Consider the following 27,860-nt stretch of genomic DNA (forward strand, 5'->3'; position numbering starts at 1 on the left):
AACAGAGAGTCGATTGGTGGTTGCCAGAGGCAGGGTGGTGGGGAAAATGAGGAGATATTGGTCAAAGGGTACAAACTTCTAGTTGTAAGATGAATAGGTCTTGAGGATCTAGTGTATAGCATGTTGACTATAGTTAACATATTGTATTACATACCTGAAATTTTCTAAGAGAGTAGATCTTAAATGTTGTTCTCACCACACACACAGAAAAATTGTAATCATATGAGGTGATAGATGTGTTAACCAACTTTATTTTGGCAATCATTTTGCAATATATACATCTATTAAATCATTACTTTGTACAAAAACTTACACAATGTTGTAAGTCAATTATATCTCAATAATGCTAGAAAAACCAAAATTGAATTTTAGATTAACAATGAATAATTGTTTAGTATAAGTATGTCTCAAATATATGAACTGTCGTTCTGAAAATCGAATTTAACTGGGGGAAAAAATGATGTGGGCAGGCCCTGCTGCCTTTCAAACTCTACTTGAGAATCTTTCCTTGTCTCTTTTAGCTTTTGGTGATTCTAGTTTTTCCTTGGCTGGTAGCAGCATAACTCAAATTTCTGCCTCCATCTTTACATGGTCTTCTTTCCTCTACTGTGTGTCTCTTCCTTATTTCCAAATTTCCCCCCCTTTATAAAGTCATTGGATTTAGGGCTCACCCTAACCCAGTGTGACTTCATCTTGACGTGATTACATCTGCAAAGATAGTATTTCCAAATAAGGTCACATTCATAGCTATTAGGGGTTAAGAACTCAACATATGTTTTTGGGAAATACAATTCAGCCCACAACAATCAGTTTTACATCTTTTCATCATCAGCACTTACATGTGAATTAAGGTATCTGACTTTTCCTTTTAATGTTCTCTCTTTCTTGGGTTTCAATTTCCAAAATCCTATCACTTTTACTTTATAGTCTAACAAAACTGAAGCACGCGTATCCTTAAATACATCATTTTCTCTCATATGATTGTTCATGGACTAGAGTGTCCTGCTCTGTCCACCTGACAACTCTCTAGTTGTTCTTCAAATTTTAGCACCATCATAACTTTTTCATATCTACTGGGAAAAAATGAGTGTCCTTCTCCCTTTGTTTGCATCATACCATATACAGATATTTCCACTAAGCCAATTATCAGACCATATCACTAACATTTCTTTATATATATATATATATAATTACAATGTATATTTAATTATAAAATAACCAAGGAAAAAATTGCTTATCTGATGTAATTACTGCAGGCTTGGTGGTCAAGATGGAAAAACCTAACAGTATTTGGGCTCACTCTGTTTTAGTATGTACAGAGACAATGCCACAGGGGATCCTGTTTCATTTTCTATTGAGGGACACCTATCATGCTTTTAAAAGTTTTTTCATTAAGACTCTTACATGATTTCTAAATATTAAGTTTGTACCTATTGGGAACATTTACTTATTACCCAAGACACAGTGCAACATTTCAGTGAAAATTTTAATAATGGTTTCAGAAGATACTGTCAAGAAAAGCATGCCATTTCGTACCATTATCCATAAGGACAGTAGGATAGAGTTTAGGAAAGCATGTTGAGGACATAATAAAACATTTTAAGAGCAGTTTATATCAGTGCTTCACAGTAATACACCACAAAATATGGGTAGTGGGGGAAGGTAATTACATATCATTTTGCCCTCTGCATGCTATCTCACTGGTGGTATGCACTCATAATTGGTTACTTGAAGTAATCCAGCAATTACAAGCATATTAATTAATAAGCAAAGCATTAAGCAGAATAATGAAGTCACCAGACACATACATATACACATATGTTACATACATATGTATAAACATACATAAATAAGCAAGCCAGCCAGTCAGCAGAGAGTGAGGTATGATAAGCATCAACATAGTCAGCCACTATGGAGAACAGTATGGAATTTCCTTAAAAAACTAAAAATAGAGCTACCATATGATCCTGCAATCCCACTCCTGGGCATATATCTGGGGAAAACTATAATTTGAAAAATACATGCACCTCCAATGTTCATTGAAGCACTATTTACAATAGCCAAGACATTGAAGCAACCTAAATGTCCATTGACAGATGAATGGATAAAGAAGATGTGGTATATTTATACAATGAAATATAACTCAGCCATAAAAGAGAATGAAATAATGCCATTTGCAGCAACATGGCTGGACCTAAAGATTATCATACTAAGTGAAGTAAGCCAGGCAGAAAAAGACAAATATCATATGATATCATTTATATGTGGAATCTAAAAAAAGATGCAAATTAACTTATACACAAATCAGAAATAGACCCACAGACATAGAAAACAAACTTATGGTTACCAAAGGGGACAGGGGGGATGGGATAAATCAGGAGTTTGGGATTATCATATATACACTACTGTATATAAAATAGATAATAACATATATACACTACTGTATATAAAATAGATAACAAACATGGACCTAATATATAGCACAGGGAACTCTACTCAATATTTTGTAATAACTTATAAGGGAAAAGAATCTGAAATAAATATATATATATGTGTATGTATAACTGAATCACTTTGCTATAAACCTGAAAGTAACACAGCATTGCAAATCAACTACACCACAATAAGAAAAACAAAACAAAACAAAACATAGTTGGGGGTATCTATCTCAAATTTTCACTTTATTTCTTTTTCCCATTATCTCTTCCACCCTCCTTTCATTTCTTCCTTTCCTTTTATTTTCTTTTTCCTTTTTATCATTTCATTATCTTCTTTGTAATGGATCACCAGCTATAACTCAGGAAAGTATAACATAAAAGCACTGTCTAAAACATTTAGTCTGAGCTCACTCTTCAATATTATGGCTCCTTTCCTAAATGGTAATTATATCTTGGGTATGACAACCTTTTGAAATTACTAGTGAAAGCACTTTTCCTCTCCCCCCCCGCCATTTTGAAAGAATTAGATCTTTTTTCAGGTGCAAAACTTTCAAAAGGCTCAATATTAATGTCATATTATTCAATGACCCCAAGTCATTCTACATTTCATATCCCAAACAAAATTATGATCCAACTATGAACCAATATGATCAAAATCATAACTGAAATGAAGTAAGCACTAGAACTCACCTTGTACACCTAACACTAATCTTATTCCTCAGAAGACTTGATAATATTGTAATGATGAAACTATTTGGGAAGTGATTTTTAAAATGAAAATGATGCTAGGGAAATAAATATCACCTAAACTTTCTCCAGAGGTCTATATAAAATATACATAAATCTCATCTATTCAGAGTTATCTTCATTACAATTAAAATTTTGGGAAGCCTGATAGAAAAAAGCTTGATACTATTTGTAGCCAGCTGATTATAAAGAGGAAAAGAGGCTCCTGATGTTACGGTTTTGCTACAGAACTGAGGGGGCTGCAGAAAGCCAGAGATGGATGTTGTTTGCTGGATGTTTATGTTCACACTTTTCTTATTCCTGTTTCAAGAGGAGTAACCAGTTACAAAGGACCAGAGGGTGTTTTTGCACCTTTTCCTCCTCTTGATTAAGGTAGACTTCACAGCCCAAGTGTGACAGGCAGTGTTTCTGCACACTGGAGTCCCCCCAGGAGCATATTATCTATCTCTGTAGGAGCTGGAGGCTTTAGATTGGTTCAGGGTTGATAGACACCACTTTGGCATCAGCAATTTCTTTGTATCCAGAAAATAAAGTGGTGTCAGGTATGGTGTATTTTCTTTGGATAGTTTACAGGAGTTGTCCCATACAACAGAAAGTCATACCTTTCCACAATATAATGAAAATAGTCTGGGTTTTAGAATCAAAAACACCTTCAGTTCCATATCTGTTAGTTGGAAAAAGCGCTTAATGTATGTGGGCCTGGTTTTTAATCTTTAAAATGGTAAAACAAAACAAAACAACCTATTTCATAGGTCTGTCATGTGAATTAATGTGCTTTAAAATTTTTAATATTCTAGAATATAAATCCAGCAGAGTAGGTACCTTGATCATATTTTTCTCTCTATTACCCCAAGGTCCTAGAGCAGCATCTTGCATAAAATAGGCACTTAATATATCTTTTAGATTGTACTGATTGAATATATTCAACATACTGAACATTTGTTTTAACCCAGGTCCTAACATAAACAAGATCAACAGTGATACAATATGGTTTTTGTTCATCATAAAATATTACTTTTATTATTGGAAGTGTTTAAGGTGACCAGCTGGACAGTTGAAGAGAACTTATCAACTGTAATTCTATTCATTTATTCTCCTCCATTTTTTTGTGAACTTTCTCTAAAGAGCAGTAGCATAGGATAAGTCCATGGTTTTGGATGATTATAAAATTTAAAGGTAATTTTAATACTTAAGTAAAAAGAAAACTGGTATTTACTTGGAAATTTGGCATATGTGTTTCCAGGACAGTAAAAATCTAATGACTTCATGGTTGTATGACTTTTGCCACTTCTTCTTGCTGTGTTTTAAAATGAATAACTTAAAATTTTGTTTGAGAAGCAATTTCATTCAAATTGCTTATATTTTCTATTGCTTTAGCATATTCTAATTTTTCTAAGTATTCTCCACTTCATCCTCCTTCCCATCCTGCCCAGGGATATGGTTATTTCTACTTTATATACTATTTCCCAATGTACAAAACTAATAGGCAAAAGAAATTATGCATATGGCATTCTGATTTTTCTTTTGCTCCCATGGGCAGAAATATGAGAAGTTCACCATTGAGCCCAGTTTACAGTTCAAGTGTTGGTTAGTATTAAAACAGTGCTAGATAAGGATGTAATCACACACCTACTTTCACCCACCTAAATTGTTTAAAAACTGCTCTCCTCTTAATACACTCTGATTAAGAAATGTGTGTATGGCGGGTGGGCTAATTTGGGATGGGGCTAGGGAGAGATAATTGAAAAATTAAGTTTTTTTATTACTTTTCTCCATTATAATATACTATGTACATAAATATTAAATATGAATGTAAATATAAATATATATTAAATATAATAAATATTAAATAAATATATTAAATATAAATACTGTACAACATGCACAACATGTTGTTCATGTGTACAACAGATTTGTGAATGTTGAATCATCCTTGCAGCCCTGGAGTAAGTTCCACTGACAGGGTGTATGATCCTTTTAATGGGTTGCTGAATTCAGTTTGTTAATATTTTGTTGAGGATTTTTGCATTTATGTTCATCAGGGATACTGGCTTGTAATTTTCTTTTTGATGGTGTCTTTGGTTTTGGTAACAGGGTAACACTGGCCCTTTAAAATGAGTTTGGAACAATTCCTCTTCGATTGTTAGGAAGAGTTTGAGAAGGATAGAAGTTAAATCTTTGAATGTTTGCTAGAATTCATCAGTGAAGACATCTGGTCCTAGACTTCTGCTTGTTGGAAGTTTTTGATTACTGCTTTAATCTCCTTGCTAGTTAATTGGTGTATGCAGACTTTCTATTTCTTCATGATTCAGTCTTAGAAGATTGTATATTTCTAGGAATTTATCCATTTCTTCTAAGTTTTTCAATTTCTCAGCATATTATTGTTCATAGTAGTTTCTTAGGATCCTTTGTATTTCTGTGGTATCAGTGGTAACTTCTCTTTTATTACTGATTTTATTTATTTGAGCCCTCTCTCTTTCTTTTTGATGAGTATAACTAAAGATCTGTCAATTTTGTTTATCTTTTCAATGAACCATCTCTTAGTTCCTTGATCTTCCCTATTGTCTTTTTCTTCTTTTTTTCATTTATTTCTCCTTTGATCTTTATTATTTCCTTCCTTATACTAATTTGGGCTTCATTTTCTCTTCTTTGACTATTTCCTTTAGGTGTAAACTTAGATTGTTTATTTGAGATTTTTCTTGTTTTTTGAGGTAGGTCTGTATTGCTATGAGTTTATCTCTTAGAACTGTCTTTGTTGTTTCTCATAAATTTTGGTATATTTCTGTTTTTATTTGTCTTTAAGTATTTTAAAATTTCTCCTTTGATTTTTTTTAATGACTCTTTGGTTATACAGTAGCATGTTGTTTAATCTCCACATTTTTGTGATTTTTACAGTTTTCTTTCTTGTAATTGATTTTTAGTTTCATATCATTGTTTGGAAAATATGGTTGATATAATTTAAATATTCTTGAATTTATTGAGACTTGTTTTGTGGTCTAACAAGTGATCTATCCTGGAGAATGTTTCATGTGCACTTGAGAAGAATGTTTTCTGCTGCTTTTGCATGGAATATTCTGTATATATCTTTTAAGTGCATATGATATAATATATAGTTTAAGGCACCTACTTATTGATTTTCTGTCTGGATGATATACCCACTGATGTAAATGGGATATTAAAGTCCCCTAATATTATTGTATTGCTGTCAATTATTCCCTTTAGTTCTGTTAATTATTGCTTTGTATATTAGGTGCTCCTATATTAGGTGCATATATGTTTACAAATGTTATATCCTTTTCTTGGATTAAACCCTTTATCATCACATAATACCCTTCTTTGTCTTTTATTACAGTCTTTGTTTTAAAGTGTATTTTTTCTGACACCAGCTTTCCTTTTGTTTCCAGTTGCATGGAATATATTTCTCCATCCTTTTACTTTCAGTCTGTGTATATCCTTATTTCTTCAGTGAGTCTCTTGTAGGTAGCATATAAATGAGTCTTTTCTTTATGTAGTTCATTCAGCCACTCAGTCTTTTGATTGGAGAATTTAGTCCATTTACATTTAAAGTAATTATTGATAGGTAAGTATGTATTGCCATTTAAATATTTTTTTCTGTTTTTTTTAGTTTTTTTCTGTTCCTTTCTGAGAGAAGCCGTAATAACTTTTATTGACTGATTACTTTGTGCAAGCACTCTGATAAGTGCACTACAACACTCTTTCATTTAATTCTCCCAGTGTCACAATATAAGAATTTTAACTTTATTTTACAAAAAAGTAAATTGTAAATCAGAGAAGTTAACCTAATTGTTTAGTACCATGATGCTAAAGCATAGCAGAGGCAAGGTTAAATCTCCGGTCTGTTTATTCTGGCTCCCCTTCACTAAGGAGAAATGAGAGTTGTTTTTCATAAATACAAAGAAAAGAAAAAAATTAAATTGCAAAAGCCTAAAATTAAGCCTGTATGATGACTTATCTATGGTGAGAGAAGATTTAAAGATGAAGATTCTACCAGTAGAGATAAATTCAAAATTTTGTGTATTCTTGTTAGGTATGTAACATTCTGGTGGTGAATGCAGCACAAAACAAATTAACAAAACCTTGAACTTGCCATGGTTCCATGACAAGTTGTCTGTTCATGTCATGGAATCAAAGGTTTTTTTGGGGAAAATCAACTGTTGAAAACCCTAAAACCAGGTGATACCTGATATTTCTTATTTTTTTCTTCAATTAAAATATATGAACTTAAAAAACTTTTAAATTTATACTAATTTCGTTGCCTTATCTTCTTACAGAGTTCAAAAGCCAGAAGCAAAGACAGGCATCACAGTTGATACATCACTTTTCATATCTCATGTTTTCTTTGCCTGAGTGGCAAGGTTAGGTTCAATTGTAAAAAGAAATATAAATTGATGTTCCTGTGCTTGGAAAATATTAGGATGCCATTGAATATCTGAACCTTAATATGGAGTCTTTTCTGAGGTTTTCTTCATAAATAATAGCTCAGTATTAAGCTTTGGATTCTGATACAGAATATGTTACTGGTATTTTTTAAAGCAAGACGATTAAATCATTCTAAAGAAAATATAGCAAAACTTGTCTGTATCTAAGCTCTATATTTGGAAAATCCAAATATAACCATATCCAAAATTAACCATACTCAGCTTTATCCATAGTATATTAATGCATACATTTGGAGCAAATTTAATTTTGAAAATTCAATTTAAGCACTTTAAAAAGTAAAGGCTCATACTTTATAAATCAGTGAAAGAAATACAATTCAACAAAAAAATGGGTGAATAAACTGGAGAACCATTTGATAGAAAAATAAAGATAAAGTTTTCAAAAACCTATGAAAAACTATGTAGCATCACTATTTCAAAGAAGTAAATAATGATGAAATACTGGCTTCATCTATCAGTTTTGTAATTTTATTTTAAATGTGATCATTGAAGCCTCAGTTAAAATCACCTCTTCTGAGAGACCAGTTGTATTTAAAGTGGCTCCCTTTCCAAGTTACTTGTTACCTTATCTATATACTAAATATTTCTTATCATACTATGTAATTTCCCTTTTACACCTGTCTACCTATCTATCTATCACCTATCTATCTATCTATCTATCTATCTATCTATCTATCTATCTATCATCTATCTATCTATCTACCTATATCTATCCATTCAGCCATCGTCTGCCTATACATCTAACTTTTTAACTATCCATATCTCCATTTATCCCTCTCTATATATATATTTTACTACCTATCTTTTGCCAAGTAGAATGTGGGCTCCATAAGTTAAGCAATAATGTTTCTCTTACTTACCACCTCATCCCTTGCCTAGGATAGTGTCTGAAACTTAAGTGGTGCTCATAAACTGGTCCTTGAAGGAATGAGTACATGCTATGGAGTAAAGAATGTATAGATAAACTGGCTCACTACTGTTAGAAATGCATTAATAAAACCTGGCTTATATATACTTTGACACAGTTGCACAAAAATGAACTTTTGTGTATAGAGGAATACATAATGCAGTAATATTTGTGATAGCAAAAATCTGGAGTTACCCTAAATTTGTTAGTAGGAGGGTGGTTAAACAAATTTCTTGGTATCCATATGATGAGGATACAATTAACCATTAAAACCAATATGGTTATTTATATTTATATGGGATGATACCTAAAGATCTCAAAGTTCTATTTTTCATTTTTTAAAGGCTAGATGCAGTACAGTTTTTATATAATACTTTTTGTTTAAAACTTTTATAAATGTGTGTAACATTTTATATATACACACACATAGATAGATAAAAATATACATAATAGTTACATTTGGAAAGTGTGAAGCTGGGGAAGGGATGGAGAATATACTCTTCATTTTAGGCATTTTTAGTACTGTTTGAATGTATTAATATGTATATGTGATGTTTTTCTAATGATGATGCTGATGATAATAAAACAACTTCTGAAAAAACATAATATAGACCTACACCTTCTATTTAATAAGATATTGCAACATAAAATTTTAAGTTAAAAAAAGCAAGTTGGGACTTCCCTGGTGGTGCAGTGGTTGGGAATCTGCTTGCCAATGCAGGGGACACGGGTTTGATACCTGGTCCGGGAAGATCCCACATGCCGTGGAGCATCTAAGCCCATGAACCAAAACTACCGAGACTGAGTGCCTAGAGCCCGAGCACCTAAAGCCTGTGTTCTGCAATGGCAGAAGCCACTGCAGTGAGGGGCCCGTGCACCACAACAAAGAGTAGCCCCCACTTGCCACAACTAGAGAAAAGCCTGCACGCAGCAACGAAGACCCAACACAGCCAAAATTAATTAATTAATTAATTAATTAATTTTTTAAAAAGCAAGTTGTAGAAAAAATGAAGTTAAGTAAAAGGAATGCAATAAATTAAAAGTAAGAAAGAACTGACATATATAGGTCCTAAGTGTTTATTTAGAGATATATGCTAAAATCTAAACAGTCCTGGAAGAATGTCCACCAAGAGTTAACCACAATATATTTTGGAAAATAAATTGTGAGTGAGTCTGATGGGGAGATTTTCTTGTTTTCTTTATGTTATACATGCTAGAATATTTTAATAATGAGGATGTATACATGCATTACTTTGTAACCAAAAAAAATAAAAAGGGAGGAATTAAAGCCTCAATTATATATAAAAACCAGGTATTACCAGATCTTGAAAGTGTCCACCTCTTGATACTTTGGAAATAAAAAGAAATTCCTTAATAAGGCAAGGTAAACTTGAGATATAAGCATTAAATGAGATGTTGGGTCAGAAATTCAAAGTTAGTACTTTTATGGCTTCAGACAGAAGTACAGTCTACTCACACCGGATTACTTTCCTAAATAACATGAACTCTTTTAACTCTTGGGATTTAGGCTTAGCTAGTCTACCTAGAATTCCTATATGACCTTTTATGTTAGGCACTCTGATGTCTCTTCCTCTCTGTTAACCCCTGACAGTTTAGGGAAGAATTACTCATTCCACATTCTGGGTTGCTCCAGCATTTATTACACTTACGTATATATGACTTTTTAGCTTTATGGTCTCCGAGTACCTTGAAGTCAAGGACTTTGTGAGGAACCTCTTGAAATCTCCAGATCACTGCAAAGTCTTGTACATAAATGTTCAGTATTTATGTGGCGATGTTGTGTCTGATTCTTGACTTCAGAAACCAAGTGAAGACTGCCACATGAGTGTAGCATCCATGGTCTCTGCTCATAGTATTGACTTGCTATTTGTATATCACTTCTTACTTTATAGTTCTTACATGACTTTATCATTTTCATGTATCTTTTCAAGCCAGAAAAATAGGTATTACTACTCTTCACATTTTACTGTTGAAGAAACAAACATATTTATTTTCCCATAGTCCCCAAGTGGCACAGCTGAGCTCAGCTCTCAGGCCATTTAAATCCAAAACCACAACCAATTAGTGTAAAGTGGGGGATGAAATGACACCGTTCTGGAGACAATGTACTTCTGGGAGGTTAGACACAGCAACCTTCTGCAGACATAAATAAAGGTTGGTAGAGGCCCTCTACCACAGTCACTCTTCCTCTTATAGACTTCTTTTCATTTGCAGCAGGGATGGGGACATTCTTACAAATGGTATGTCTATCCCAGCTCCCAACAGCTCAGACAACAGCCAAAGCTCAACAGTACTGCTTCTTCCCTCTACTGAAACCCATGCACACTAAAGAGACTTGATGATCCAGATCTGTAGCTCCTTCTAATTATTTCAATGTATTATGTAAATAATAATAATAATAATAACAATAAATGTAACCCCTACTGCACACCCAAAGTCAAGACCTGAGATTATGTGAGAAATTGGGGAGAAGAGAGAAAGAGGAAGAAAGAAAATCAGTGAGGGAAATGCCTTTCTCAATGTTAATAATAGCTAACATTTTTTGAGCACCTACTATGCAGTGTTTAAAAAACATAGTATAATAACATAGACATTAACTGAATAAACTTAGAAGTCAGATGGTATGGGCTTGAATGTCACCTCTGGCACTCACTATGACTCTTGGACAAGTTGCTTACTTTTTCAGTGTCTTAGCTGTAACTGGGGCTGATGATAATAGCACCTGCCTCACACAGTTGTTCAGTGATGTGGTATCTGCCAATTTCCATAGTGTAAATTCTGGTACAAATGCCCATTAGAAGCTACCAATGGCTTAACAAACAGCTCACAACATTTTTGAATATTTAACAATTGTCTCTCAAGAGCTGGAATGAGACAGCTCCAGCATACCCCTGTTGTTTTGATGATTAAATAAATTAGTGGCATAAGCATTTAGAGGAATTCCTGGGATATAGTGTGCATTACATTAGGTATTTTTTAAAGAGATACTTAGATTAACTCTTCTATTTCTCTATGAGATTCTGTTATCCTATTTCTTCTATTATTCTATGAGATTAGTGTTATTTTAATTTCAAGGGAGGTTAACGAGGTAGAGAAGAGCTTCAGTATCTGGCTGCTAAGGACAGTTGGGACTTGGGCAGCCTGCCACACCATATTGCCATGTTGCTTGGATTATCAGGAGATCACATCCTGATGGGGATCATTGTGCCTACATAAGAATTTGACTGTGAATGCTCACAGGGTGAAAGAAAATTAGAGAATCCTGGTACTATTACACAAAGTGAAATGTCAATATCAGCTCTAGAGGTTCCTTGGTCCCAGGGATTTTTCTATTGCCTCTGAGGTAAATTATTTATCATATCAAACAATGAGAAAACCATACTAATATGTATTCTCAAGAATGGGGCAGACAATAATGACAACTTCTGTTCCCTAGGCATTTATTTTGTGCTTGACATTTTATTAACCACTTGAAATGAATTATCTTATGCAATAATAACAGCAACTGGCTAAGGTAGGATTATTATTGCATCACTCTGCAGATGAAGAAACTGAAGCTCAGCAGTGTTAAGTGACTTCTTCAAGGGCACAAAGCTGCCATAAACAGCTCTGTCTGAATCCAAAGTCTATGGATACACTGAAAACCATACACTCAACTGCTATCTCTTAAATTCATGACAACTTGTTAAGAAATTTAGAAATACATTGATACTCTTTAGAGATGAAAGTATTATCAAGAAATCTAAGGTTCATACTGAAGCTTTTTAGGGTTGAGAATGTTCAAGACCAATGTCAGGTCAAAGATAGGGTGAAATTCATGTATTCCATGTGATTACTCCTTCCTAAAAAATATAATTGTATTTTAATAGAACTACCATATGATCCAGCAATTCTACTTCTGGGTATAAATCTGAAGGAAATGAAAACCCTAATTCAAAAAGATATATGCACCCCAATGGTCATAGCAGACTCATTTACAATAGCTAGGATATGGAAGCAACCTAAGTGTCCATCACAGATGAATGAATAAAGGAGATGTAGTTTATATATACAATGGAATATTACTCAACCATAAAAAAGAATAAAATTATGGGGCTTCCCTGGTGGTGCAGTGGTTGGGAGTCCACCTGCCGTTGCAGGGGACATAGGTTTGTGCCCCAGTTCAGGAAGATCTCACATGCTACAGAGTGGCTGGGCCCGTGAGCCATGGCCACTGAGCCTGCACATCTGGAGCCTGTGCTCTGCAGAGGGAGAGGCCACAGCAGTGAGAGGCCTGCGTACTGCAAAAAAAAAAAAAAAAAAAAAAAAGAATAAAATTCTGCCATTCACAGCAGCATGGATAGACCTAGAGGGTATTATGCTTAGTGAAATAAGTCAAACAGAGAAAGATGAATACTACATATCATTATTTATATGTGGAAACTAAACACACAGACACACACACACACACACACACACACACAAATGAATATAACAAAACAGAAAGACTCATAGATATAGAGAACAAACTAGTGGTTACCAGTGGGAAAAGGGAAGAGCAGAGGGGCAAGATAGTTGTATGTTATTGAGAGATACAAACTACTATGTATAAAACATAAGCAACAAGGATATATTGTACAGCACAGGGAAATAGAGTCATTATTTTACAACTTTAAACAGAGTATAATCTATAAAAATATTGAATCAATATGTTATATACCTGAAACTAATATAATATTGTAAAACAGCTATACTTCAATTTAAAAAATACATGTATTTTACTGTCAACACCACTTTACTTTACTTTGAGTATATATATAGCTCTGAGACTGGAGGAGGGCAGGAAAAGAATTCTGTGCCTGTCAAAGAAACTCATATTAGGAGATACGTAAGGGCCAACTTCGGGCTACTCTACATTCTGTTTGACACCTTCGTTGTATTGGAGGAAAAAAAAATAGTTGGTTCATTTAGCTTTTCACTTAATTCAGCCCTTTCTTGTGCACTTCAGTTCTCACCCAAATGAACAGAGACGGTGCAAGAAACAGAACACAATTAATGGGGCTCTCAAGGCATGCGGTTGTTGCTCTTGCTTCTTTAAGAGACACAAATCATTTTTTCCCTTCTGTGAAACTCCATTACCCAGCAAAAAAAAAAAGTCTCTTAACAAATGTATATCTTACCAAAAATGGAGAACCCATCTCTATCTCATATGTGTAGAATCATGGGCACACATTCAGTGTACCTACACACAGCAAACCTGCCCACAAAGCATTCCCCTCCTTTTGCATGTTAAAGATATAATGTCTGGGCATGAAGCAAAGAATCACTATAAATTAGAAATAGTATGGCCTTTAGCTCAAATTATGTCAAGTCTTCCCATTTTCAGGATAAGGGAAGTGAGGCTTGGAGAGGTGAGATGATTAGCCCAGGGTCAAACAGGTGGTCATTGGGGAACATAAATCAAGTTCCCCTCTCTCAACTCTATACATAGCCTTTTCTCTCCTATTCTAGGCTTCCTGATTAATATTGATCATTGCCATGGACCCACAGACTGATTTCCTTGGAAGTTTATCACCCAATCCTCTCAAAAAATACATGTGCACTGGTGGAGAATCACTGGCCATCTTTCCACATACAAATATTTCCCTTTCCCTTTTACTTATTTTATTTATTATTATTATTATTATTTCTGTACGCAGGCCTCTCACTGTTTTGGCCCCTCCAGCTGCAGAGCACAGGCTCTGGATGCGCAGGCCCAGTGGCCATGGCTCACGGGCCCAAATGCTCCGCGGCATGTGGGATCCTCCCAGAAGGGGGAACGAACCCATGTCCCCTGCATCAGCAGGTGGACTCTCAACCACTGCGCCACCAGGGAAGTCCCTCCCTTTCCCTTTAATAAAATACTCTGTGCTCCTCTTTTGGATGGTTATTATCTTTTGAGACCTGGCCTTGGGAAAGCACCAAGAAAGCAATTTCATTTTAATTTTTCAAACAAAAGCTCCCAAATATGAGCTGGTGGCTCGTTTGAGTTTCTACTGATTTTCCAGCACATGCTTCTCCCCACACAAACAAATACATTACTTGTCTCATGCTAATGATTTTCATCAGCTTAAAGAACCAGTTTAATTAATCTTCTGTTTAACAAAAAACAATTCAATCTGATAAACTGTTTAGGAGAAAAACTAAAGCTGGTGTTTTTCCTACAAGTAATATGTCAGGTAGGGTTAAGAAAAAGTGTTGGCAAGTGATACAGAAGAAGTAATTCATTATTGAAAAATCATCTCGATATGTGTGATCATCTCAAAAGCTCGTCATTCACTAAGTGGCCTTCGTTTAATCACAAGTTGGCACATTGTATAAGCCAAACATCTCATCTTCTGTGCCAAAGACAGAGCAACCTCTGCTCTAGGGAACAGATCCAGGTGGTAGAAGTGCATGGCACGTCCTGGTTGCTTGGGAAATACGCTGCCATTTCATTCTGAACTTCTCAGTACTGTGAGTTCAGCTTCCTCAGTAGAGATAACATTTTCCCCCCCAAAGCCACTATTATTTGCAATGGAGATTCAGTGTTAATTTCACTGCTTGTCAACTAGGCTCATCCCTTAATTTAATTGGGATGTGTATACAAAACATGACAGTGCTAATTCTAGTCCTTAATTCATGCCTAGAATAAGCTATACTCTCCAATCATCCTTGCCTCCAATCTTCCCATCTCAGTTTATTTTATGGTCAGATTAATCCTCTTATGTGTAGGTTTAATGAGAACATCATCCTACTTCAAAATCTCTTGGAGTCCCACTCACTACAGGGTAGAATCCAAGTTCTCTAATAAAGCAGTGAAGGCAGCAAAAAATCTGAATCAACCCACCTGACTAGCCTTATCTCTCCTACTTCATTGCCGGGAATGATGAATGCTTTATGCCATCTAAGACTTGTCTCATTGAAAATCAAAGTCAGGATTAAAAGAATGTCTGACTAGTAGCCTTGCAATAGCCTCTTCCCATCTGATACAATAGGACATAGGAGACTTAGGGGAAAAGTAACATGAAATTCACTCATACTTAGTAGGGCACTTTTGAGAGCCTACTGAATGAGACTTTAAAAAAAATTAAATCAATATTTGCTGAAAATTAAGTTGGCTACTCTCTGGATTTAAATTAAAAAAAATTTAAAAAACACAATCCAAGCTTAAACACTCTATGCATCCATAACAATTAAGAGAATTCAACAAATAAAAATGAAGAAAGTATATAAAACACTGTGCTGTGGACTGAATGTTCATGTTCCGACCCTCACTCCAAATTCTTATGTTGAAGCCTGATCCACAGTGTGATGGTATTTGGAAATGGAGCGTTTGGGAGGTAATTGGGTTTGGATGAAGTCATAGGGGTTGAGCTCTCATCATGGATTTGTGTTCTTATAAGGGGATTAAGAATCCAGAGCTCTCTGTTTACAGTATATGAGAGTACAATGAGAAGCTGACTTTTTGCAACTCAGAAGAGGGCTCTCGCCAGAACTATGCTGCCAACCTGATCTCAGACTTTCAGCCTACAGAAATGTGAGAAATAAATTTCTGTTGTGTATAAACCACCCAGACTATGATACTTTGTTATGGCAGCATGTACTGACTAAGACAGAATGGTTTTCAGACATTGGTCCACAGAGAGTATAGGACAGTGATCTCTGAAAGAAGGTTTAAAAAGCGAGATGATGCTTATGGCTATTCTACCTGACCACTTGCAGAGAGATTCCAGGCCCCAGTGCAAGGAGAAGGAATCCAAACAGGCTCTCTATCCTCTCTGGAGTTGAGGAGACAGTGTTTAAAGTTTGGGGATGCAAAAATGTCTAGAATTTGAGAGGCAGAATACTAGAGAGAGTAGCACATAGGAATCCAGAAATCTGATAAGATTTCCATGGAAATGCTTAGATGATCAGTGCACAACTGTGAGGAAACTACTAAATCTTGAAAAATAATCAGTAGGAAGAAGGAAGTGCACAAATCCCAGTTGCTCACACAGGAAGAGGAAAATTTCATGTTTTCTCCAGACTTAAGGGAAAGACTTTCTAACAAATGAGTCATTGAATATGGACCTCAGAGGGTATTGCTTCAGAAGGGAGGTCAATAAGATATAGACTAATGGCTGCTATGATCACTAAACAAAACTTCAAAGAAGGTTTCAAAAGAAATTAAATAGTACCATGTAACTTAACTGTATACAAAACCAAAGATCAAAAATATTGGAAGAAACAAAAACAGAAAATGTCCAGCAACAACTAATAAAACTTTTACAATGTCTGGCATTTGATAAAAGATTACCAGGCATGCAAAAAAGCAGGAACATATGGCCTATAATGAAAATCACGTCAGTTAATAGAAACAGACCTTAAGTTGACATAGATGAAAGAGTTAATAGAGATGTTAAACTATTATTATAAATAAACTCCATACACTCAAGAAGGTAGATGAAAAGCATGAACAAGTTTAGAGATATAGAAGATATAAAAATGACCCAAATTAAAATTCTAAAGATAGAAAATGGATCGTCTCAGAAGAAAAATATACTGGATAGAATTAAAAACAGATTAGACACTGAAAATGCAAGTATAACTTGAAGGCATAGAAATAAAAACTATCCAGAGTGAAACCCAGGTTTAAAAAGACTAAAAAAAAAAAAGTAACAGCATCAATTAGTTATAATGCTACTTAAAGAGCCTAATATATCTGTAATGATGCTTAAGCATTAGGGAGAATGGACAGAAAAAACATTTTAGAAAAGACCAAAAAATTTCCAAATTTCATGAGAATTATTCACCCACTGGTTAAATAATCTCAATAAACTCAGAGAAACATGAAGAAAACACAAAGACACATCATAATCATATTCCCTAAAGCTGGTGACAAATCTTTTCAGCAGCCAAGGGCAGGGAGTGGGGAAACATTATCTACAGAGGAACAAAAGATAACATACAGGGACTTACTGGGGAAAATGCAAGTGAGAAGAAAGTAGAGCAACATATGTAAAGTATTGATAAAGGGAAACAAATAAACAGACAAACCTGTTAACCTAGAATTCTAAAGCCAACAAAAATATATTTCCAAAATGAAGGTAAAATGACATCATTTTCAAAAATACAAAACCTGAGAGTATTCATCGCCCATCAGACAGGCACCACAAGCAATGTTAACAGAGGTACTTTAGGCAGAACGAAAACGGTACCAGGTGGAAATCTGGATTTACACAAAGGAATGCAGTGTACATTAAATGGTAACAATGTGGGAAAATTTAAAATTTAATTGACTGTTCAAAGTACTTTAATATGTCTAATATATATACCAAAATAATGATATTAAAATATATAGGATAAGATTTCCACCATAATCTAATCATCCTTTATTTTTTGCTGATTTTACCTCTATGAGTAAATGTGTATTAAAAACTTGAAGTCAGGAGCCTGAATTCTTTTCCCAGTTCTACTTCCAATTATGTAAGCTTAGAGAAGTTGCTTCCTCATTCTGTGCCCCTTTTCTCATGTGTGAAAGAAAGGCATGGGCCTTTATTAAATTCTGTGGTTCTTTTACCCTATGATATATCTTCTTTAATGTCTCTTGACAAACTCCTGTCACATGGGTTCTAGTGGAAAACTGAAGGCAAGCTTGGGGAGTGTCAGAGGGGACTTTTAAGCAGGGTGATGTATTAATCGGAAAAAGGTGAGGGCTAAACTTGTTTCTTTTTACAATAGTATGTTAAGAGAAGAAGCAAATGTCATGGGTGGTGACTCAAGCTGATGATTGTCAGATATTCATGATGAAGAACAAAAATGCTAATCTTGACATGGTGAGAACAATTAATTTCATTGTCACCGTGATTTTTTCAAATATTTATTCTATTTAAAGTACCTGAGTGGGTTATGTGAGGTATAGACATAGCTCCATTTTACTTTTTATATCTGACTTTGCAAGCCAATACATACTATCAATAATATTTTAAATTAGTCTCAGTAGGAATATACCTTACATATACTCTCATGCACACACTACAAAGTTCAATTCAGTTCAACAAAATTTACTGAATATCAATTGAGGAATTCAATATAGTGTATCAGAACGTTATGAGACCAGAATTCTAATCTCAAAACAATCAACTAGCTTTAATACCCAGAAAAAAAGCTTATTTAATTTTGTTAAAAATGTTTAAAAATGTCTTCTATAATATGAGGAGACTGAATTAGATTATTCTTAAGATCTTTTCTGGTCACAAACTCTATGCACTCTATGTGTCTATGTATTCACAAATGTACTAGAAACTGTGAAGAAATTAAACTAGTGTAAAATATGTTTCTTACCCTTGAGGAAATTATGGTTTAATTGGGTAATAAACTATATACATATTTAACTCAGAATTAATTACTGAATGTTTATTATGTTCAGAGTGCTAGGTTTGGTGCTGTTCGAAATGATTAGGATAGGATTAAATTCTTAGAGAGATATTGTCAGCCAGGATTTCAGAAATAGCTTTGTAAAGAATTTGAGATTTAAGGTGAAATTTGTAGAATGAATGATATTAAACTGAGGATTTTGTAAAAATATGCATCAGGGAGATGGTAAGTTTTCAAAGAAAAATTTTAAAAGAATAATTTTATGCATATTATATATATATATATTTATATATATGTAAGGTTTATAATAGATAAGTGTTACTTAAATTTATTATGTGTGGGTGGATATATACATATAATTTAAGTACATCCACACATTTCTCAACTAAGCCATCTAATGATGAGAAAGAAAAGGAAGACAGATGAAATGGGATGATATGGTAGAAATAGCACCCAGGTGTTCTCATTTCAAGTCCAAACACTGCAACTAATGATGTAAGTCTCTGATCTCATGCAAGTCTCTTTACATTTCTCACTGTCTTTAGCTCTACACTATAATGGTGGGCAGTAGGTAGACTAGATGAGTTTTGACATTAGTGCTAGCTCTATCTTTACATACTGACAATTTAAACTGAGTTACTACCCACTCTGATCACTACACTAAATTTGTTTCTGAGATACAGAGATACACAACTCCTTCCACGAGATTCTTACCTGGTTTGGGAACCAAGGCATCGATATGGGATTGATACTACAAATGTTTATTTAATTCCTGCATCCTCACTATATACTTTATCTCCATTTAGGTAGCAACCACGTCTGCTTTGTTTTCCAGTGTATCTCTAGTGCTTAGCATAGGACCAAGTACATTGTAGACATTAATTTAAATTGTTACTTAAATCATGAATGAATAAATTTAGGAAAGAACACAAGTTAACTAGTCCTGTATTTAGAGCTTTATCGGCTATTCACTTCTACTGATATAGAATAACACAACCCATAGCAGTTCACACATACTCATTTTTCCATCTTGTCTGATTCATTTGATGAAAACAACTTCAACTGTTAATCCACATTCCATTCATAATAGAAGAGTCTATCATTAAATTACATCATGTGCAACACTTTGATGTAATATTTTTGGAAAAATCGTCATTGTTTCTGTCTTGTTATATTGAAATGCACTGGGCCATGCTGGCAATCTGGATAAGAACTAAGAGTAGAAAAGCAAAGTGACATTAGCTGGGAGGGGACACATAAGAAGAAAGGAGGGTAGGAGCCACAATGTTATATGTAAAGATTTTGGGTATCTTTCAAGTCATGAAGAAGTCCTTTTTTTTTTTTTTTGATAACATAGATATACACATATCTTGTGTCCCCACTAGCTTTAACCCTTTGGTAACATGTCATATTTTCAGGGAGGCTCTCCTTCACATTCCTATTTAAAGTTCTAGTTTCTTTTCCCCCTTTCTCTGTTTTCCTTTTCTCCATAGCTCTTATCTTCTAGAACATTATGTAAGTTACAAAAGTATTTGGTTTTTATCTGGCTTCTCCTACTTGATTGTGAGGTTTATAAGGGTGGAGTTTTGTCTGTGTTTACATCTGTATCTCCAGTCTTTAGCATAATGTCTTCTACACAGTAGAATCTCAACCAACGATCAAAATATGAAATATTCGTTGAACTTCACCTCTCACCCCTGCACACCACTCACCGATCATGTTTTTATTCATTACCCTTGACTGTTATGTTTTTATTCATGACTCGACTGTGGTCACAGCTGATTGGCTTATGAAAGCTGGTACCTATTCAAAGGTGGCCTGTATGTATATATTAATTATAAAGTAGAGTGGGAAAAATAGATATTTTAAAAATCAACACACATAAGTAAATAATTGTAAGTTGCACTAAAGTTGTATGAAATAAAGTACAGGTCATGAGCAAATAATAGTGGAGATGCAATTACATTAGGAAGATCAGAGAAGATATTTCAGAAGTAATAACTTCTGAGTGCAGTCTTGAAAGGTAAGAGGACTTTGCCTTGGAATGCTCACTCATATTACTTGTTTTAATTTTAGTCACTAACTCGTCAATGTTCAGATCAGGGAACATGAGATCTGCTGTGCAAGTCTGAATCATTTTTTTCACGCTTTTCCCTCAGTGTACTTCACACAGGGACATTTTTACATTTATTTGTGGTTAGTCAATTAATGCTTGCATTGTTACTACATTGAAAGCTTTATAAGAGAATGATCTCAATTCCTGGGATTTCCCAGTTCATGATTTCAGACTCACTTGAGGCATGGTTACCTACATGCACTTGCTTTTCAGGATATAATTCTGCATTCTCATAAGAAAATTTCTATTATTATTATTTCATAAGTAAACCCAAGTGAGTTTCTGTTCTGTGCAAATAAGAGCTTTCCAAGATATGGTAATTTGCTCTACAAAGATAAGTGTGCCTTTAGGAGTGCTAAGGTGAACGATATAGCTGTCCCATGGGCTTTGCATACAGACAAACCAGGTTTCAAATCCGTGTTCTACCATTTAATGGTTATATCACCTTGGGCCAGTCTTTAAATCCCTCTGAGCTACAGTTTCCTAATCTGCAATAGTGTGATAATAATGCCTACCTCAAGGGATGTTGTAAGATTCATTAGATGTTGTAAATAAAGTATCTACACTGTCTTAGCAAATAGATAAAGCTCATAAAATGGTTAATGAGATAACAAGACGGTGGTTACTGCATAATAAAAGAAATACACAGGGCTGTTATTTACTACATTTATCCAATAGAAACCTATTGATAATTATTATGTATCAAGTTTGTGCTTAGATATACAGTGGGACAGTTACAACTAGGACATAAGCCTGTCACCAAGGTGAAAACCAGTTGACTCCACATGAGAATTATATGACGACAAGTGTTAAAATCAGCTCTGTCTCCTGCTATGGAATTGCTGGCCCTTCTCTTCAACTGCCAGGGAGCAATGAATTTTAAGAAACTAAGCTACTCTTTTCCCATTATTTCCTTTCTTTTATGATGTCATTTTATTCTGTAATTTCTAAATAGCTATCAGAATGATTGAACAGAGGAAACAAATACCTAAATATTATTTCCAAAATTTTAATTTAAAGCAAGATGTACGTTTCAAATAGAAAAAGTGGCAGACTTGCCAAATGTTTTTTAGGCACTCCATATTGATCAAGTTATTTCCACTGTTTCTTGGAGAGAAAATCAGAAGAAATTATTTTAAAGCAAAATGGTCCTTCATAGGTACCCAAAAGACTTACATTTGCAAGAAGAAATTACAAAAGAGATAACCTTTAGAACTCATATATCTGGAATGTATAAAGAAGATGTGGTACATATATATACAACGGGATACTACTCAGCCATAAAAAAGAATGAAATAATGCCATTTGCAGCAACATGGATGGAACTAGGGATTATCATACTAAGTGAAGTAAGCCATACAGAGTTAGATAAATATCATATGATATTACTTTTATGTGGAATCATTAAAAATGATACAAATGAACTTATTTACAAAACAGAAATAGACTCACAGACATAGAAAACAAACTTATGGTTACCAAAGGGGAAAGGAGGGGGAGGGATACATTTGGAATTTGGAATTAACAGATGCTAATTACTATATATAAAATAGATAAGTTTAGCAAAGGGGGCAAAAGAAAGTAGAAAACAACAGTAATAGCAACAAGAATGCCTTTACTTAATACATAGTATAAACAACCTATAATGGAAAAGAATCTGAATCACTTTGCTGTATACCTGAAACATTGTAAATCAACTATACTTCAATTAAAAAAATGTGTTTAAAAACAAACAACAAAAAAAAGAATTCTTATATCTGAATAAGGATGCAGGAATTTTATTGGCCCGCTGAGATAATTCTAGGCCAAATGGACCCATAATTCAGTTCACCTGTAGAGACAGAGCTGAGAGCTGGCCAGGAGGTTTCACTAATGTTGGTCAGATGGGAAATGACAGACAGCATGCAAAATGCCAACCTAATGACTAGGGCAGAGACCTAAATACCACCTGAAACATTTAAAATATTCACAGAAACCACCACTATAGATAATATAGGTAGTTCTTTACATCATCATTAGGATTGATGATCAGGAAATGTGCTATTTTGAGAAAGTTTTAGAGTTAAACCAACCTTCAGAAGTTAGTTTATTTAGCAAAGGGGGCAAAAGAAAGCAGAAAACAACAATAATAGCAACAAAAATGCCTTTACTTAATACATATTATAAACAACCTTAACAAAAATGCACTAAAAATATCAAGGTTGAAGAAAGGCCTCAAAACAAACCTGTTAAGACTCAGGGTCCTCAAGCTGTGATTCAAAAACCCAAGAACACAAAATCAAGCAACATATTGAGAGGGCTTCTGCCAGCCCACACTCTGGATCAAGAGGTAAAACAAAGCTGACAAATGTTTTAGTAAAATCTTTTAGTAAAATCTTCCTAGCATGAGGTTTAAAAGGGAGAAAGAAGTAAATACTACTCATTGAGAGTTTATTTTCCAAGAGATGGGAAATTGTTTCCAAAATAAAATAAAATCTCCAAAAAATCTGAAAATGAAAACTTTAACATAAAATTTGTTTCAATTCATTGCAGAATTTCTAGATTTTTATTGGCCCACTTTTTAAAATGAATCCCTTGTAAGCTGATTTTAGCAAATCCTTTGCAAAGTTTTAACGTGGGATGAGTCATATTTAATTGCCACTGTACATTGACTTTTTGAAAAATTCTGTCTAAATACAACCCTCAGACATAGAGACACTCATTTTTGCATAACCAGTGCTGCTTGCTAGATCACAAAGACATCAATGAAAAAAATGTAGAAAATACTCACATTATAGGGACTCTTCCTATAAAAACTGAGGTATAGGATTATTAGTTTTCATACTTCTCACTTTCTAGTTTAAAAATTCCATAGACAGTTGCATCTAACTTGTCAATTTGTTTTTTTTTTAATTTTTTTAACTGCAGGCAATTCTCCAATATTATAAACTGCAGTTTACTTTATTCAAGCTTGTCCAGCTGAGATAATACATGCTTTGGCCACACCTGCTCTGCAAAGATGAAGAGATGTTTCTTTGCAATGAGGGAAGGTCTTGCTACTACATTTCATACACCTCTGACAATGCTGTTGGCTGGACAATATTTCCTTCAGATTCAGAGGTACGGACTTTGCTGTTTTAGCCCATGTAACTATATATTATTTTAATGATCAATTCGTTTATTTCAAACTCCCAATTGCCTAAATCCCTAACTATAGTATAAAAGATGATAGAACATGGTGGACTCTTGTTTTTGTGACTAGGCTTCTCTGAGTTAAATAAACACTTGGACACATTAACCCTTTCAGTCATGGGTTTAATACACTTTGGGTGAGCCAACAACTATTTGCTTCTAGCTATGTGCTAGAATATGAATATACAAGATGAATCAGATGAAGCCTCTGTCCTTGAGAGCCTCAGGGAAATTTCAAGAGAGATGTAGAAATATAGTCAGTTCTAAGATAGATGCATATGCCAAAGCACCATAAGAATATTGAGACACAAATCGATTGGAACAAAGACACAATGAAGGTTGAGGCTCCCAACTGGAGGACATGGTTCAAAAAAAGATTGCTCTTTCATTGAAGCCCGATCAGCTCATAGAACTCAAAATTAGATTGGTGGGGAGGGAGTGAGGAGAGAAAGAGAGAGAGAGAGAGAGAGAGAGAGAGAGAGAGGATGGATTAAGAAACGTAGAAATACAGAAGTTTTAGAAGCATGTCTAGAAATCTAAGACACATACATTGAAAGGACATTGGTGTGGCTTTTGGCTCATGGGATCAAATAGGTTCCTAAAGTAGTTGTACTGTCAAAGAAACTACCAGTCCAGACTAAAAATGTCTGTGACTAAGGCATAAAACAACCCTTAGGATTCAACCAGCAGGAAACAGGCTGAAGGACTGTTCATTTCCAAAGGAGGTCAAATTCTTCAATGCCCATTTCTGATACAGTCATGGAAGATAACAGAGGAGAAAGAACACTCTGGAATGTGGAGGCAAGGACTCCAACCACCCAGCAACATTAGAGCCTAATCACAGGATATTTGGGATCTTCTCCATCCATGTCTATCCAAGGGGATTTCAGGAATCCCTGCCAGAGGATGGGCACTATGCAGAACAACACAGACATGTGCTCTGGATCATCACCCTATTGCTTCTGGATGGATCATCCCCAACTTCTCTTTCATGGGCTTCTGAGATTACACTGAGTCCATTCAGATAATCCAGGATCTTTATTTTAAGATTTGAAATCTTAATTACATTTGCAAAGTTTCTTCCATCATGTAACATAACATGTTTACACATTCCAGAGATTAGAGCAGGGACATAGTTGGGGAGCAGGTGGGGAGTGAAGTGGGGAGAGGAAGTATCCAGCTTACCTTACAAGTAATATTGAACTTTGTGCTTAATGCCATATGCTTGTATATGATTTTGGGGTTATCTTCCTTGGGGAGAGAGAGTAATATGATGCTAGCAGGCGGGAGAGAAAGCTGAATGTTTGGTGACCAGAAAAGCAGACAAATTTTCATTAGGCCTCTTTGCCAAGTATTTATGACCTTATGATTGCATGATGGGATAGAATTTTTGGCTCCTGAGTGATTGAGTAGGGGCATTTGACCAATTCTAGCAGAGAGTCCCTGCTGACCCAAAATGGACTGGCTTTGAGCCAGAGGATTTGGAAATGTTTTTTATTACAGTAGATTGAATAATATAGCCAGTTATGGCTGGTACAAGATGTGCAACTATTATTTATGAATAAAGGACTACTATGTCTAGCAATGGTGTGCTAGTTTCCTCAATACACATGCTTGATCTTTCCAATAAAGAGCAAATTCTTTATAAAAAAAGGGTATCCATATGTACAAAATTAAATATTAGTTTCTACCTCACACCATACACTAGAAGCAATTTCATGTAAGCAGAGACCTACATTTGAAACGTAAAATATAAAAGCATATGTAAGATAATGTAGGAAAACATTTTCATGACCTTGGGGGTAGGTACAAGAAGCCTTAATCATAAAATGAAATTTGATAAATTTTATTATTAAAGTGAAGAAGTTTTGTTCATGGAAAGATATAAACAGAGTGAAAATCAAGTGGTGAAATGGGTAAAGACATTTGCAACACAGATAATCAACAAAAAATTAATATGCAGATTATAACAAAAACTGTTTTAAAATCAATAGATGAAAAGACAGAGATGGGGGTGGGATCATGATGGTGGAATGGGGAGACCCTGAGCTTCCCTCCTACCATGAACACATGAAAGCTACAACTACATATAGAGCAACTCTCGCTGAGAGTAACATAAAGACTAGCAGAAGGTCTCTTCTACAACAACGGATGTAAAAAAGGAACCACATGGAATCTAGTAGGAGGTGAGGAGAAGTGATCTAGTTGGGACCCACACCCCTAGTTGGTGACCCAGAAGAGGAGGGGGTCCTCCCTAAAGGGTGAGGGGTTTGAGTCCCATATTAGGCACCCCAGGCCTGGGGTCTGAGACTGGGAAGATAAGCCCACTTAGCTGGTTTGAAAACCAGTGGAGCTTACCAGAGAGCTGTGAGAAGCAGGATTCTGTTCTTGAGGAACTGACTGGTGCTCTGGCCAGCCTGCCAGGACCACACCAGTGTGCAGCCCAACCCATGCTAGTCTCATGATTCAGCCCCTCCTGCTCTGGTGCTGCTCTCTGCTAAGGCAGAGACTGCCATTGTTGTCATGTAGACAACTTAGAAGAAACAGATAAATTCCAGGAAACATACAATCTTCCAAAACTGAATCAGAAAGAAATAGATAATCTGAGCAGACCAATTATTAGTATTGAATTGAATCAGTAATCAAAAATCTTTCAACAAACAAAAGTCTTAGACTGGATGGCTTCACAGGAGAATTTTACTAATATTTAAAGAGGAGTTAATTTATATTCTTCTCGAACTATTCCAACAAACTGAAGAGAAAGGAACCCTCCCAAATTCATTCTATGAGGCCAGATTGCCCTAATACCCAAACCAGACCAAAACAATAAAGAAAATGAAGGAAAATATCCCTGATAAACATAGATACAAAAATCTTCAACAAAATATTATCATATCAAATTCAAAAATACATAAAATGATCAAACATCATGATCAAGTGGGATTTATTCCAGGGAAGCAAAGATGGTTCAATGTTCGCAAATGAATCAACGTGATACACCACATATGCAGAGAAAGTATTTGACACAATTCAACCTTCATTTATGATAAAAACTCTCAACAAAGTTGGTATTAACATAATAAAGGACATTTCTGATAAACACACAGCTAGCATCATACTCAACAGGGAAAGCTAAAAGCTATTTCTCTAAAATCAGTAACAAGGCAAGGATGCCCACACTCACCATTTCTATTTAACATAATATTGGAATTCCTAGACACAGCAATTAGATAAGAGAAATAAATAAAAAGCATACAAATTGGAAAGGAAGAAATAAAACTGTCACTATTTGCAGATGAAATGTTACTATATATAGAAAACCCTGAAGAGTCCACCACAAAACTTTAGAACTAATAAATGAATTCAGTAAAGTTGCAGAATAGAAGATTAATATATGGAAATCTGTTGCATTTCTATACATTCATAATGAACTATCAGAAAAAGAAACCAAGAAAATAATCTCATTTACAATTGCATCAAAAAGAATAAAGTACCTAGAAATAAATTTAACCAAGGGGTCAAAAACCTATACTTCAAAAAATGTAAGGACTACTGAAGGAAATTAAAGATGATACAAGTAAATGGAAATATATCCCATGTTTATGGATCAGAAGAATTAATATTTTTAAAACCACCATACTACC

This window comes from Mesoplodon bidens, assembly GCF_964165515.1.
Source record: "Mesoplodon bidens genome assembly, chromosome: 7".
Classification (NCBI taxonomy): domain Eukaryota; kingdom Metazoa; phylum Chordata; class Mammalia; order Artiodactyla; family Ziphiidae; genus Mesoplodon; species Mesoplodon bidens.